A 7,098-nucleotide genomic window follows, 5' to 3' on the forward strand; every position below is an offset into this window, starting at 1 on the left:
GTACGCATTTGCTACTTTCATTCTAATTTATTATCCGACAAAGCAACTTGTCATCTTGAGAAAGAAATAATATTTTGTTTCCTTTTGGATATGCCCCGTTGACCAAATTTCTTTTATTTTCAGTAGTAATTGGTACCAATAACAGCACATTTGAGCAATGTAATTGTAGTGAATAAAATGGTCAATTTTTCCGTGCAGTACTGTGCGGATTATATGCTCCTCACCGGTTAAGAGTTTGGCCGACAGTTGTTTCCTTCCTTTTCTGGCCTAGTGTTGTTCTTTTCTACTTTGCACCGGTCAAACTGAAGGTCACATCGCTACAGAAACTAAACGAAGTATACATAAGGCAATTTTTACCATATCCCTACCATGATTTCAGAAATGGAAACGTGACATTCCAACCCCGATACGAAATCGCATTTACTTCTTACTAGGAAATTATTCTTAATAAAGCAGTCAATATAGAATGAATGATGGGTTTGTTGGTTGCGATTGTTTTTTTTTTTATATAATTAATTCATATAATTTTATTATTTTGAAGTTATTTTTTATAAACAAACGCGACAATTTCAGCCATATTGGTTCCCCTTTCCTCGTAGCGGAAGGCAAAAAAATATGTAGGTAACGTATAAAGATCTTTGTGACGATAGTTCAAACATTTATGTTTGCGACGGTTGTTCTTTATAATCAAATCGTTAAGCATTTATATATTGTCATTTTAATTTAGCATTTTTCCAGAAAAAATAAACAATATCTGAAATAAATGGTAGCTTCTATTATCCGATGTGTAGGGGTAATGAGAGTCAATTAACATGTTTAGTTTCTTCAATACAAATTTGATCTACTTCGTTTTATTAGAAAAAAAATATTAATAACTATTTATAAAAGCTCTAAAAGTCTAAAGAAGCTATGAACCTTCCATTCCTGCAGAAGGACAAAAGAATTATTGTAAATATTATTACTAAGTAGCTCCAAATACACCTCTCCAAAATCGTATACAGCCTCGGGGAGCAAATTTCTTTCCTTTAATTAAATAACGTGGGAACCCCTTTGCAAACGCAGGGGAGGGTTTTTGTGGGGGTCTAATCCCTAAGATATTTGTGAGAAATTTGCACATTTTTAAATTTTGCATTTTTACAATTACATACATGTAACTTTTTAAACAGTGTGTTAATAGAATGAGTCTAAATTTTTATATATTAAAGCAACTATTAAGAGAACGTTTGCTGAAAGTGCTATGTAGAGTTTATACCTATGTGACTTCGTCAGCTTAAAATTGAAAATAACAGTAACATACTTAAAGACCAAAAAGCCCAGGGACCAGGTTGCTGTACAATGTACATTTATGAATAATTTTTAGATTTCAAATATGTGGCGCAAAATAAAATATTTGTAAACATTATTTACTTTTTTTTCTTAATTTAAATATTCTAAATTAATTTTTATTGAGTTCAATATTTTTTCCAATTTTGCATCCAGCCCACTAAAAGCTGTTTTTTTTTCTTCAATTACCGGTACTTTTATTTGTAGGTATTTCATACCAGACAATATTTATCCATTTACAATAATCTTTGTATTACTAACAATCCTGTCCTTTTGAAGAATCGATTTTTCTACCAAAAATTATAATAACTGTAAATACTAAATATATGGGAAGCTTTTTCATGATCAATATTTCTTAAAAATCAGATTTAGACGTGTCCCTATTGCCTTTTTATAAAACTGTCCCCCTCAAAAATATTATTCTGCGTTCGCCCCTGTTTAGAGTTTTAATAAGAAAGTAAAAATAATTATTTTCATTATGAATATTTTGAAGTAATCGATTGGCATTTAATCATTAGTCGATATGAGATATTGTTGAAAGTAGGTCAAGGTAAGTTTTCTTCTCCTTCTGTTAGTTTAGTTTTGTTTTTTTTTTTAAGGAAATACGATTTTTAAATCCTTTTGTATTTTCTTAGGTGCTTATAAGTATACCGATATTTACCGTTTTAATTAGAAGCAAAATTAACCTTGAACTGACATTAGTGCGTGAAGTTAAATATTTACTCTGAATACCAGGAACATTTGTTATGTAATGCCTGAAGGTTATCGATTTATCGTTAATTACTGATACCCTACAATTATTATTTATTTAATATCTATGTAGATTCCAAAAAAAAACAAGTTTTTGCATTGTTGTATTAATTAAAAGTATTAGATACCTGCTATTTTCTTAAATTACTTATACTCATTAGTTTTTGTTAGCAAAACAACCAGACATTAGAAAAATAATATAAAACGTTAGCATAGCGCCTCAAAAGTAATTTTAAAACTCTTGTTCTAAGGGCAAAAAGATTGTTTGGAAATACCTGTAAGCGATTCTAAACGTATTGTTGAAACAAAACCAGGTTATTTATATGTATCTTATTGTTTCTAATAGATTTTTTTACAAAGTTTCGTCAAACGTGCATCGTCAAACTATTCACACTTGGAACACAACTTTTTTACTGTAGAAGTGTTTACTACATATTATTATTAGGATATGGTACTTACGTTTTCTATTTCCCTTATATTGCAAGTGTTTATTTTACGCTTTTGATCTTTTTCTGGTCACTTCATGCATGCACCATCAACTGATGGTATATTCAAGGCTGTTTCCTATTATATGTGGATTATCACTCCCACACAGAGATGAAAAGTAACAAAAAATTGTTATTTCACATAATCATTACTTTAATTTCTTCATCACAACAACGAAAGCGTTATATTTTTTAAAAAACAACGCTAAACCATCTAGAACGAACCGACATTTTAAACACACTTAAATCGTTTACTTTATTTAGTAGATTCATTATTGTTGGCAATTTATTTGTGAATCACTCGCGAATTTCTTTCTACCCTATTTCATTTTTTTTGCTCCTGCCTATTTAATGAAGAAATTAAATAAAATGAGTTTGTATAGCGTCAAATTGTCTGTTGCAGACCTTTCGGCCTCAATTACACCGAAGAGGTTCCATCGATTGTCTTCTGTTTTAGGTAATCCACCTACATACATAAAAAGATCTGAGAAGCAGAGATCTTAAGTCAAAAAACAACCCTCTCCAAAACTTACGAATAAATGGGGGTAGTTCTAAAGGATACAGGTAATTAGTCAGCTGACGTCTAAGGAGAGACCCTATAAGCTACTCAATAGTTTTCTGGGTTGTAGTCGTTAAGTGGGAGGGGGAGATCGTCGAGCGTGGGACTAGATGCATTAAAAGAAATGAGCAATAAATGGCATGGGTGAGGAAGAAGGGTAGGAAATGTCGCCCCCTTTGACTTGATTTTGTAAACAAGTAGGCGAAACGCGATTGTGGCTTAGTGGAAAACAAACCAAGTTTTTCTGTGGATCATTTAGACAATTGCTGAGACAGTAATATTCCACTAATAATTATTCAATATTCCTGTCGTACGTCATTCATCATCATCCCATTGTTCTAACAATTTCTATTGAGTAGGTCACCAGCATTACCTGCTTGGGAATGAAACTCAATAAGGTTAGAATAAACCTGACATAGCGTTCGGGACACTGCACCGATTCAATTCTGGGTCTTTCTTCTTTGACCCGAGTTTATCGGTGGTTTCCTTGTAGTATTCTCAGATACTTTTCCACACTTCTTTTGTTTTCATATTATATAGGGTTGTTCGGAAAGTCATTGCCTGCTTGGGAATGAAACTCAATAAGGTTAGAATAAACCTGACATAGCGTTCGGGACACTGCACCGATTCAATTCTGGGTCTTTCTTCTTTGACCCGAGTTTATCGGTGGTTTTCTTGCAGTATTCTCAGATACTTCTTTTGTTTTCATATTATACATTTTGTCTGTTTCCTCCTAATCACTCCAACCCACACACGATTCCTCTAAAAGGCAGAAGGGGGATTCTCGCCTTTCCTGCTAATAATGCATTAGAGTGTCAGTTGATGAGATAGCGTTTTTACCAGATGGTGGGCATAAAACATGGAAGGATTCTTCACCAACGGACATAAGGACGAGTTATCAGTTATCAAAAGCAGAAACAAGAATAATGAAGGGGGAAACGAAAGCCTTGATAGTGAGTTTCCAACCGGCTTTCAGACTGGCAACCTTGTGATGTTGTGATTTAGCAAATATTTAATAGTAACAACAACAGTTTAAAGCACTAAACCAAGCAGTACAATAGAAAATTGAAAAACTGTCTGACCTTATACTTTTTCCTTATTAATTATTATGCATAATTTGAATAATTTATTTTTTTGTGTTGGAAAACCCAAATATTTTCGTGAAATTTAAAGTTGACTATTCATTTTTTTATAATAGTATTGGAAGAAAGTAATTGTAGAAGGTACCTGCATTAATTCAAACAAATGTGAAAATAATATAAAAACGTTAATTTCCACTTTTGATATTATATATCAAATTACTCCTTACTAATTACGACCGATGTTCGATGTGAAGAAAGCAAGTGGAGGGAATTGGTAAATTATTTTGGATTTTATTTGATAAATTACCAAAGTACTATATTGTTTGTAAGTAATATGTCTCTTGTAAAGAATATGCAATACATAATATGCTGTTGAAAAGCAATATCTATGTATGTCACATTATGAAATAAAGACATATTTATTTATACGATTTAGGAATAATAGCAACATTAACGACAATATTAATGTATAAAAATATGGAAAAAGCCAAAACATATTTAGGATATATTGTTGTTAATAGAAATTAAAATATAAAAGAATAGAAGATTTTATGAGATGTAAATGTAAATGTAAATAAGATTCTAATTCCGATGTTCTTTTCAAAAAGACTTAATATGTCGAAACAATACTGTACAGTTTAACATAAGACGTTTTGAAACATTATAAACCATTTTTCTTTGTATATACATATAGGAATANACTTATTTTGGAATGAAACTGTTTTCTTAATTTAATAGGAAGTAATATGCATTGATAACAATAATGAGAATTACAGTCTGCAATCTACTTTCACACTAAAAAGAAAATAAACTTGACATTATAAATATGTACATCAAAGGAAAAGCAATCAACATACATCCTCCAAATTTTAATATTTAACTAACTTGAAATCCTTACCGGAAATTAAACTAATTCGGAATTCGAAAAGATTTAGTACATATCTCATTTTTAGTTAGGACAACATGTTGCTTCAATTTCCCGTATTTTGGCAACTCATAAATTACTATTATTAAAGTGTGTGACATGTTTCCTGTGTTTATCTTTACTGACAAACCGTGTAATGTGGAAATAATTATTGTGCAATAACATGTACATAACAACATAATATTTATTCGTCATTTTATTATTTATTCCATTTTTGACTTTGAAGTCTGTGAACGTACCACAGTTTTAAATTTTTCTCACTAATAAAATTACCTACTGTTGTAATTTAGACTAATGGAGGCTGTGATAAATGAATGAATAAACCAAATTGAGACCAGTACGTCTAGTTGCCATAAAATCTNTATTTTCCCGGCCTTCTCAGTTTTCACTGGTTAACTTTGAGCAAGTGAAGACGGGCTAATGCCAAAGAACCTCACTCACATCTTTTGGGGTACGATATGGAAACCAATTTTCTGTTCTTAAATTTTATAGAGCTAACAGTACTTTTTGCCCTGAAATATGATCGCTGTTTATTAAAAACTCCTCTTCTAATTCAACCTATTGTGTTATCTGAAAAAGGCAATATGTCAGCACTGTTAAGAAATCTGCGTACTTTTCCGTATGTATCAAGGATTACTGATTTCTGTAAACTTAAGTATGAAAGTTTATGCAGTTTCAATTTGACTAGGCTATAATGTAATGTTTTAGGAATAACGTCTGTTGATGATATTATTATTGGAATAATTCGAACTGTATTCCGATTCCACATTTCTTTTATTTCATCAGCCAAAGGAATATATTTTTCAATATTTCAATACATATTTTCAAAGATTTTCAGTGTTTGGTACCACAACATCTATTAGGTAGCTTGTTTTAGTTTCTTTGATGGTCAGTGTGCTGTTAGGTCTGTTATGATTAACTGTTTTGTCGGTAATTATATCTCTATCCGAATAAAGCTTGACTAAGTGGTTTTCCAATACATTTTGGATTTGTATTTATAGTACGGCTCTATCTGATCTATGAGTTTAAACTTTTTGGCTAACAGCGAGTGCATCTATTTAGCAACATTATTATGCCTATCTATGTATTGTCGCCTGACTGAAAATGAGCAACCCCAGGGGTGTGATCAATTGTTTAGCGAAATGTGTTGTATGCTCGGCATGTGTCAGATCAAATTGTGGGATTTTTAATAATATATTTTTTTCATCCGCTGCCTACGAAGGCCAGCTGCAGTGATTTCAGGGCGCATTTTCTGCAAAACACTTACAGTTGGTTGGGTAGATGGTATAACTGCGGTTTCTTCGAGTTATTTATCCAAATTTGATTTCATACATTGATTGACTACAACAGCTGTTAACTGGGAATTTTTGAGATTCATCAAAAATACCTGGATTCATACAACAGGTATACGTGTTTTAAAACATGGTCGCAGAGGATTTGGTTTTTTCATCTACTCTAATAAAATTACAACGTTATCGTAATCTGATAAGTCTGCTGAGGTGACACAAGTAGTAAAAGGTGCGACCGATTCTGGATACGGGCATTTATATTGCACCTAGATATATGGAAACGAATGGGAATTGGTGACGGAATCGGAGCGAAAGTATAAGAAGCTTTTGATAAATGAGGGAGCATTTTAATCGTTAATAAATTGTGGGGTCCTTTCCACAGACTGGAAGACATTAAGTCAGTTTTGAAGCAGTCGCCGATTAATGTTCTGGTGCTAGATTATCTTGACTTCTATCTAATCCTGGATACTAAAGGTAACTCCAAAAATAAAATTGAATGAACTAAAACGTTATCTATTAATATTATTAAATTGTTACTTGTGAATACATTGTGTTCTTAAACATCATATTTACTCAACATCTGAAATTTTGTCAATACTGCCAGACGTGGATCATTATTTTAAACCTATTACCATTCATTAGCACGCCATAGTTATAGACAGTTTGGAAAGAACACTGACCAAAC

General features: G+C 31.9%; 1 protein-coding gene across 1 annotated transcript in view; it reads right to left on the reverse strand.

Moving 5' to 3' along the window:
• LOC108737117 (aldose reductase) overlaps nt 1-2,637 on the reverse strand; it is a 9,922-nt gene extending 7,285 nt beyond the window's left edge. Inside the window, exon 1 of the mRNA XM_025981235.1 lies at nt 2,533-2,637. The gene's annotated coding sequence lies outside the window, so the exon portion shown is untranslated. The remainder of the gene's footprint in view (nt 1-2,532) is intronic.
• Nucleotides 2,638-7,098: the final 4,461 nt, after the last annotated feature.

This window comes from Agrilus planipennis, unplaced genomic scaffold (assembly GCF_000699045.2).
Source record: "Agrilus planipennis isolate EAB-ADULT unplaced genomic scaffold, Apla_2.0 scaffold9, whole genome shotgun sequence".
Taxonomy (NCBI): domain Eukaryota; kingdom Metazoa; phylum Arthropoda; class Insecta; order Coleoptera; family Buprestidae; genus Agrilus; species Agrilus planipennis.